The sequence below is a fragment of the Cyrtonyx montezumae genome, unplaced genomic scaffold (genome assembly GCF_038088225.1).
Source record: "Cyrtonyx montezumae isolate F1298 unplaced genomic scaffold, pur_monq_1.0 scaffold_36, whole genome shotgun sequence".
Classification (NCBI taxonomy): domain Eukaryota; kingdom Metazoa; phylum Chordata; class Aves; order Galliformes; family Odontophoridae; genus Cyrtonyx; species Cyrtonyx montezumae.
The window spans coordinates 2660813-2669998 of NW_027072041.1; the positions used below are offsets into that span (position 1 = coordinate 2660813).

A 9186-nucleotide genomic window follows, 5' to 3' on the forward strand; every position below is an offset into this window, starting at 1 on the left:
AGCCTGCTGAGGTCTCTCTGGGGGCTGCATGGCCCTCTAGTGGGTCAGTCACTTCTTCTAGTTTCATGTCATCCACAAATTTACTGAAGGTGATTTTTTTCAAGTGTTACTGCTACACAGCCAATTCACTGCAGAGTCAAAAAGCAAAAACTCCATGGTGTGATGCTGAGGGTACTCAGCTGAAACTGGTGAGCAGATTGAGGCTTGTCCCCCGCTCATGATAACAACCAGTGAAAGAGTTTGGACTGTAGATACTGGGAAATATTCCCCCTGCATTAACTAGTGATCTGAAAGGTAGAGAATGCCCTTGAAAAATGAGAGGATAGAGCTGTGGTTGATATCTGCTTCAAGTCTTCCTTCTTCCAGACCTCCTGCATGAAGCTGTTGGCTATTTTAGGGGTCAGGTGGTCTTCTGATTTTCTTTTTTTTTGTTTTTGTTGTTTAACTAGAGATTCGATCCTGGACAGATGAAACATTTTTCCCAAAGCTTGCTTCTGAATACAAAAAAAGTCTTTGTTTTGTAAGATTTTTATTTATTAAAAATATAATAATAATTTAACAAAAGAAATAGCAAAAGGTACTAAGAACATCTCCTCAGTTAGGTGTGTAAAAAATGCTCAGCTATTTTCTGAGTATGATTAAAAGTAACTAGGATGGGCTACCATGACTTTGCTTTCCCTTCCATCTATAAAACAGGAAAAAAGTGTTCTCTGAAAAAATTGGGGAGTCTAGAGAAGGATATATAATTCTGTAACTCTCCTGTGCCTATTTTTAGGAAATTGTGATAGTATGGACAATTAATGGAAAGGGGAGAAATGTCTGGAAGTAATTTTCAGAAGACCATAGTGTGTAATTGCTTTTAAAAATACTTAGAAACTGCAGCTGCTAAAACTTACTGTATACTGTAGGTGGCACCATTTGTATAAATTTTACAGACCACTAAGGTGAAGAAGGGGATTTGTGCAGCCTTCCAATAGCGTGCCGTGATCGTATAGTGGTTAGTACTCTGCGTTGTGGCCGCAGCAACCTCGGTTCAAATCCGAGTCACGGCAAACTAAAGGGTATCTTTTGGAGAGATATAATTAGAGGCTGCCTATCAAAAACTATCTATCAATGATGACAAACAGTAAGACAACAAAGTAACCAGAGACTGCAGCTTTTACAGAAATATTTTGTTGAAATATTTATGTGACACAAATATTAGCTCAGTAATCATGCTGCCAAATGTGATCTTTGTTTTTATTTTTAAAATTTAAAAGTTGATGGATATTGTGATTAATACAGTAGCATAGTGAGTGTGTAATATCTTTTAAGAGCAGCTACTTAAGATCTGGACCAAGCAATGAAGTCTGGTTTTCCCCTTTGCTAGATTTGTATGCTAATACAAGAGCCTGAATTTATTGGAAATAGGTCACTGACAAATGTGGAAATCCCACTTCTCTAGGCAGGACTGCTGTTAGAAAGTTTGTGCTGGTGACAGATGAGAGGGTCCACCATCAGTGATTCCAGTGATTCCTTTTGGATTTCCTTATCTGCTCTACATCACTGAGTAATGTGGGCTCAGGTTCTCAGAATGATGGTTTCTAAAACCACATGGATTTTATTAGTTTACTGTAACTAAAGGCAATTTGTGTTGTAATGACAATATGACAACAAAATTACATAGCTGGTAATAACTGGATTAAAAAAAGCCCATTATTATGCAGTTTGTCAGATTATTTGCATGCCACTGAATGGAGTTTCTGGTAGTTGGTTCTTTAATTTTATATGAAGTCAAGATCAAGAACAGTTTTTCTGTTGTTGCATTTGCATTTGGTGGGACATCAGTCAGTCCTCTGCATAATGGAACACGTCTCGACCAGGCTGAGCAGTCCTCAAGCTTCCATAATGGGCCAGCTCTTGCAGGTCATGAATGACAGGGATGTGTCTCTCTAGAACTGAGGAGGGTCTTCCCTTGCATCCACACCTGTTGAGAAAATGAACCAAAGTTCTTTGCAGTGATATCAAGAAAATATAGAAGCTCTGTAGGCCCACTAACTTGTGAGGGCAACTCCCCTCTGGCAGTTGTGCACTGAGGTATCCCAGTTTTGGTGTAGTATGTTGGTGGCTCTGAATGTCTTCTGACTTCCCCTAGGCTCAAGACAGCCCTTGCTGCTGCATTTTTAGAGTATCTGTTGGTATTCCTCTAGTTGGGTTCAGACTTCATGCTGAAATATCACTCACCCTTTTAGGAGTCTGAGCAATTAGCTCTCCATTTCTCAGTTTAATTGACAAAGTGGATGTGTCTGATTTCCCAAAATAAGGCAATTTAACAAAATGTTCTAGTGTAAGGGCAAGAAGGATCATCTTTCAAACTGTCCTGTTCCTGTCTCCCAGGTTTGTCATCTGCTGCATTACATCTTATAAACAGACACTAGAGTGACTCTTCACAGGTACATATATTCTTTGAAGCATTTTGGTGAATGGAGTTCTTGAACTGAAATCACAACACTGTATAGTCAGAAATTCTGCACTGCTCACACATCATCCTGAGGCAAAACTGTCAAGGTTCATCCCTGCTTGACCTCAATGCTTCTTGATACATACTTCTCTATACTCAGTAATACAAATTTTCCTTTTTGTTCTTTCATGATGAGTTACCTGGAAAATAGTTATTTTGCTTGCTTTACTTTTCTTGTATTGGTCAATGGTGGCACTATGAACTGGTAGCAAGAATGATGTAGATTATGTAGATTAGTAGATTTTTATTACCAATTCCTCCTCCAATTGCTTGTTCCCCTCACAAGAGAATCAGCATTCAAACTCAACTTCATACTAATGTAAGTGGCTTTCTTCATGCCATTTTCTGCAAAGAAATTATGAATTTTCCCATCTCCTTGGGGAAAATAAAGGAAACCTTTAGTGCAGAACATTCTGTAGGGATGTCAGGATTGCAAAGTAGGAAACAGAGGTTTAATCCTGTCCCCGATTTAGAATCTCCAACTGTACTTGGAGATTACTTGCATGTTTCTGCAGCATGCATGCCCTTATTCCAAGCAAGCTTGTCCAGATAGCGCTTTCCAGTTGGAAACTCTGATTTAATAATGTGACATTAAAATCACTGGCAAGGATTCCATTTTAGAAAAATTTATTCCTGAATCTGTGCTTTTTTCCTAAAGTCCTAAGAGAAGACTTCACTTCTGCAGCCTTCTCTGGCATTGTGAAGCAAGCTGATCTGCTGGGGAAAGATTCACAGTGTTTTAAAAACAAGACAGAAAGTGCATGTCTTTCTCTGCAGCTCATTGGTGTACTTTTGTGCCTACTACTGTTCTTGTCCATGGCATGTGCTGCATAGAATGTAAGTACTACATTTTTGTGTTTAGTTTTATGCCCATAGTCTACCCAATACACGTTCTGACACTGCATTTAATAGGATGTGCCTGGGAAGATATTTCTTTCTTGTTTTTATATTTCAACATCATTTTTTTAAAGCTGCTGCAGGTGTTGTTATGGTATGAGGAAGAATGCCTATTTATTAAGGAGGCAATGCTGAACAGGGAGACTCAAAGAACTATTGAAAGATTAGTTTAACTTGATGGTTATTTCTTTTCTTCTCCCTTCATTACTGAGCACAGCAGAGCTGTCTGATGTTCATATCAGGTGTTGAGCAGGATAGAAAGCAGTGGCTGTTTTGAATCTGCAGTCATCAAATCAAATTAATTCTGTTTTTCATTCTCTTTACAAGACTGCAGCTCATATTAAAACTTTTATAGGTCCCCTCTGAAATCCTTTCAAAGGGCTCTGGTCAAGAAGACTCTTTGAAAGAAGATCTCCTGTGGTAAAGAGAACTCCTGATAGCTTGAATAGCTGGTTGCGCTTTAGAAAAGAATGCCAGGAATTAATTTCGCAGGTGGGATGATTTTACCTCTGGAAATTCAGCTCTTAGTTTACAGGGCACTATTACTGGATGAGTAGTAATTGGAGAAAATCTGGCAGAGAAGGAGATTCCTGAGCCTGATGTGTAAACATGACTGCATAAACAATGCCCGATGCTGCAGTTCTGCAGCTTTTCCCACAATGCGTCTTTGGTGTTTCTTGAAAGAAAACATTTCCTGCTCTCTAAGTAAAACTGTGTGGCTTCTTACTTGTAAAGCTCCAGCAGTCACTCATAGCCATAAACAGCTGCACTGGAACACATGTGAAGGCTGTGGTCAATTTCTGAACCTTTCAATTTGTACCACTTTGGGTTAAGCTTTGGCTCAGGCTTGAATCCCACAGCTTTCTGCACTTCAAACTACTGAGTCGGGCCTGGTTTTCTGCTAGATGAAGCTTTCAGCACAAATCCCATGGCTACCAAATGTCCAAACCAACTATAAATAATGTTTTATCTTGCGCTGTTTTTGCTTTCTCTGTGATTTTATGCCTCTTGAATTCTAAATTTCCTATCTTTTCTCATAAAGATTTTATAAATGTGTCCTCTTGGTCTGAAATTTCACAGATGCAAAATCAGCTCTTTGGTTTAGATTTGAAAGTCTCTTTTAAAAAGGTTTGTGAAAGTAGTTCTCGTTTTAAAACTTCTTCCTGCACTCTTATAAAAAGTACTGCATATGGTTTCTCTATGCCAAAAACTACTCAGATGGCATTGTGATATTCTTTTAAGGGAATTTCTTTGTCAAAGAGAAGTCTTCATTCGTAGGAATCCCAAAACAAAGTGCTTTTAAAATCTTTAAGAATGGAAGAAGAGTACAAAGTCTCGATGTACCTCACTAGTAGAGGAAATATTGCTAGTAGGGCAAATATTTTCTGTTACAACAGCATGTAGCAGTAATATGATCACTACAACTGTGCTACTAAACCATCAATAACCATTACCTTTTGTGCTTGAATTACATATGGAGGCAACAAAATGGCCTCTGCATCATTTCTGGTCATTTCTTTCTTGTGGATCCTGGCATTTCCAACATTTTCACATTAGATCTGATGCTCCCAAGATCCTGATTCACTCCTTAAAAAAAAAAAAAAAAAAAGTGTAATTGTTTCAGTCTCTGATTAGACTTACATTTTCTCTCCAGAAATACAAAATTCTCCAAGTTTTTTAGAGTGGAAGGCCTATCTAAAATCTTTAGGAAAATCTGGCACATATTTTTAGAATGTAGTTACACTGAGATCTGCACTGTTGCCATTTTTCACCCTGCAGCTGAAGGCGAGAAGGTGTACTGACCTTTGTATTGGCACAGAGAATGAAACTACTTTATGATATAACCATGAAGGCATTTGTATTAAAACCACATGGAGTAAATTAGTGTTTTTCCATTAGATTTGAGAAGGAAAAGTTAGAATATTTAGCTAAAACAACAGTAAGGAAACTAGTGTGTAATTAGCAATCCTCTTTGCAATCACAGTTTGAAGTTTTATGTGAAGAACTGAAATTCATTTTAAAATAATTACAGTAGAACTCTATGGGAACTTCTATAAGAAAAAAAAGAAACCTTCCTGGGTTAAAATTAATTTTTGAAAGAGATTTAAGTTTGAGCCACTGGCTGTTGAACTGCTTTTATTTTTTCGCCACACTGTCTTTCCCATTGCTTCCTTAATGAGAGATGGATTCAATGGACTGAAGTATTCCTCACTAGTCTTCACAGCTATGTGAGTCATACTTAACAAGAAATTATTTTCATCTTAAAAGTTTCTAGGTAGTCTTCCTTCGATACTGAAACCTGGACAGATACTTGGAAAAACTTTGCCAAGAGCTGGGAAGTCCATATCTGGATTTATGGATAGAGTTTGGCCTCAGAGGGACATATACTCAGTAAGAAAAGCTTTTGAGATCCCATCCTCACCTGTTATAAACAGTTTTCCATAAAGAAATACTTGTTAGCTTCTCCATTTTTTTATCCAGTCTGTGTGACTAGATACAAAGAAGTCATTTGGAAAACTATAGTTTTCACATCATTCAGCAAGATACATAGATATCTAATGATGAAATCAGAATTGCTCATATGATCTGTTCACATATATATTTCTGATCATCTTTGGAGTAATAAAGCTGTGTTCTCAATAAGAAAGTGCCTCTCCTTAGGCATGTGGGAGTGTTTCCTGAAAATTATTTCCTTGTATATCTCAACTAACTTCCTCAACTCACCATTGTCAGACTGGAAGACCACCAGTACCTAATAACCTTATCCCAGTAAAAGGCAACACCCACAGGGAAGCTTAGAATGATGAGTGAACACTGCTTAGTCAGAGAATCACGTCTCAACTTTTCACTCCTTGCAAAATCCTCCCTGTCACATCATGCTCTCCTTTTCTCCCCATAAAAATTACTCTGCATTTCCAGGAGTGGTTTGCTTGTCTTTAATAAAATTTCAGCTCTAAACACGATGACTCCCATTCACTACTAATGATTACTGGCCCCATATGTTCACCATCCCTATAACAGAGATACAAAAACTTATCACAACAAAGAAATTAATTGCATATAATTAAATAATTTTATGTTTGCTTTGCTGCCTTTTTGTGAAAAAAATCCTTTTTTTTTTTTTTTTTTTATTGATTCATTCCTGGGAAAAATCATAGAAAGAAATACATTTCTGTTAGCAGAGAGAAAGGAGATATATTGAAAAAAAAAATCTGACAGTAAAGACAGCGTGAATATAATCCCAGACAACCTCAGTACCACAACTACTGCATCAACTGCTTAAAATCACACATGAGGAAATATAGAGCAGCCAGCAGAGGACAGGCTATTTTGTCTCTCCTGCTCTCCCCTCTGGCAGAGCTATGCAAGCAGTGTCACCTTGCACAGCACGGTTACAGCATGGCAGGTAGTGATGATGGCCTCCTCGCATGTGTACCTATGATGTTGTGGCTCACTTGGGCATCTCCTACCTCAAAACCAGCACAGCCAACAGAGAGGTGCACAGAGAAGACTCACACATATGTTACAGGGATAGAAGATATTCCTGCTCCTTTTGTCAGTGTCAGTCCAGAGAAGAAATCGTTCACTGAGTTCTGTTTGGCCAATGTCTATGTCCAAATGTGCAATGCCATGGGAGTAGAAGTCTTTTTTGTTTTCAGTGTTTTGCATAGTGATGAGGAAAATGTGGTGAAAGAACATTCAAAGTTATGTATTTATTTTAAAAGCTGTTGAAAAGTAAGTGTAAAAACACATGTTTCCCTCCTGCTGGAAGTCATATGTGAACCAAGGTTGCTGTAGCCACACTGTACCAGCCATCGGACTGTCACAGCAATCTGGCACATTGTGACAGGTTTTAAAGAACAGACATGGCAGAAAAAATTAGATCTAGACTACAATATCAAATGTTGACAGCACAGAGCCATCAAAGAAAGACTTCTGTTGTGGCTTGAGAGTTAATGTTTCAAAACATAAGCATTTATAGTAGATTTGTTCTAATAATTGTCTTTATTAAGGTATGATATCCACCATTGAGTCTCACTATCTAATTCTGTGTCAGACAGTGATAACAAGAAAAGATTGGTAATGGCAAGTTTCTTCACAATTTTGTTAATTAGTTACAAAAGTGGGAGGAATTGTGGGTATACCAGATGGCTGTGCTGCCATTCAGAAGAACCTCAACAGGCTGGAGATACAGGTTGACAAGAAGCTTAGAAAGCTCGTGAAAGAGAAGTTCTAAGCCATACACCTGGGAAAGAATATCCCCATTCATCAGCACAGAGCTGGCTGACTGGGAAGCAGTGTGTCAAGAAAGGCTCTGGGAACTCTGGTTGATAAGAGGTGGGCCATGAGGCAGAAGTGTGTCCTTGTGGCAAAGAAGGCCTATGTATCTATGTCTGTATTCAGCAGAGTATTGGCAACAGGTGAAAGGAAGCAATGTTCCTTCTCTACTCAGCAGTGTTGAGACATCTGGATGCTGTGTCCACTGCTGGGAGAAAGTGGGTGCATGCAGTTCAGTGAAGAGCTACACAAATGATGAAGGGCTTGGAGACTGAAGAGGGTGAGGAAGCTAGAAAATCTGATGCTCAGGAAAATAAAGGCTTAGGAGGAGATCTTACCAAAGTGCATAAATAACTGACATGAAGGTAAAAAAAACTGGATGCAGTCTCTTTTCTGTTTCATGCAGAGACTGGACAGGGGACAAGAGGCACAAGTTGAGATACATAAAATTCAATTTAAATTTGAGAAAAGCTTATCTTCTGTGAGGTCATTTGAACACCAGACTAGGTTGCTTGGAGAGGCTGTGTGTGGTGAGGAGACCACACTGATGCCAGGGTTCAGTCAGACAGAAAGAATTTATTTTATTGTAAACAGTGTCTCTTATACCTTTTTGACTGCAGACAGTACTTTTCCTCTAACAGTTCATTGGTTAACTATCCTGGTAAACAGTAGTAAGTGTTTTGAGAATTCTTGTCACTACACCCATAACAAAGCCATACCCAACCACAAGGCGCCCAGTGATCCTTCACCACATCCCCTGTTTCTTCTCTTGGTTATCTCACCCAAGGTTTCATGGCCAGCAGTCCAATGTTTCCACCAGCCTCAGGGCTTGCTGAGTCCCTGGGCAACAGTCCCACAGCTGTGGAGTCTCCATCCTTGGATACTCCATACAATGCTCATAATAAATGCCCATATCCTGCTGGCTAGAGCCCTAAGCAATGCAGTGGCTGACCCTGTTGGGCCACAGTGGGACTGTAGAATTTGTGGGATCCAGCCATCCTCAGTGGTACTGTTATATCATGGAAAGACAAAAATAAACAACAACAACAACAAAAACCAACAACAACACCACCACCACCACCCCAAACCTGTCAACTAAGATAAAATGTCAGAGCTTGCAAATCATTATTTTTTAAGGTTTCTAAAACATGTGTCCATGCTTAACATCACAGGCAGTTGAGCAGAGGGAATCCATGAGTGCCAAGAAACAGGAGACTGAAGGCTTGACCACCTTTCCTATTAACATCAGCAAAGCCTGTGTGAGTAGGAAGAGTGAGCAACAGCTAGAGGTTGAGCTTCCTAGTTGGTACTGAAACATGTAGGACAACTTTGAGTGTCTTCTATATTAGCAGAATTGCCAAAGGCTTTGTAACATGGATCCTGCCCAGTATAGGCGTTACATTTTTTGCTGGGAGTTAGAGAAGCCAAGTGATGGGTATGAATGGTTAAATGTGTAGATCAGCAAGACTGCATGGAATTTTATAACTTCTCTTTTTGCCAGAGTGGATGAA

General features: G+C 39.0%; 1 non-coding gene across 1 annotated transcript; it reads left to right on the forward strand.

Moving 5' to 3' along the window:
- Nucleotides 1-980: 980 nt before the first annotated feature.
- Nucleotides 981-1052, forward strand: TRNAH-GUG (transfer RNA histidin (anticodon GUG)). The gene has a single exon. It is a non-coding gene; the product is annotated as a tRNA-His (tRNA).
- The last annotated feature ends 8134 nt before the right edge of the window (nucleotides 1053-9186 follow it).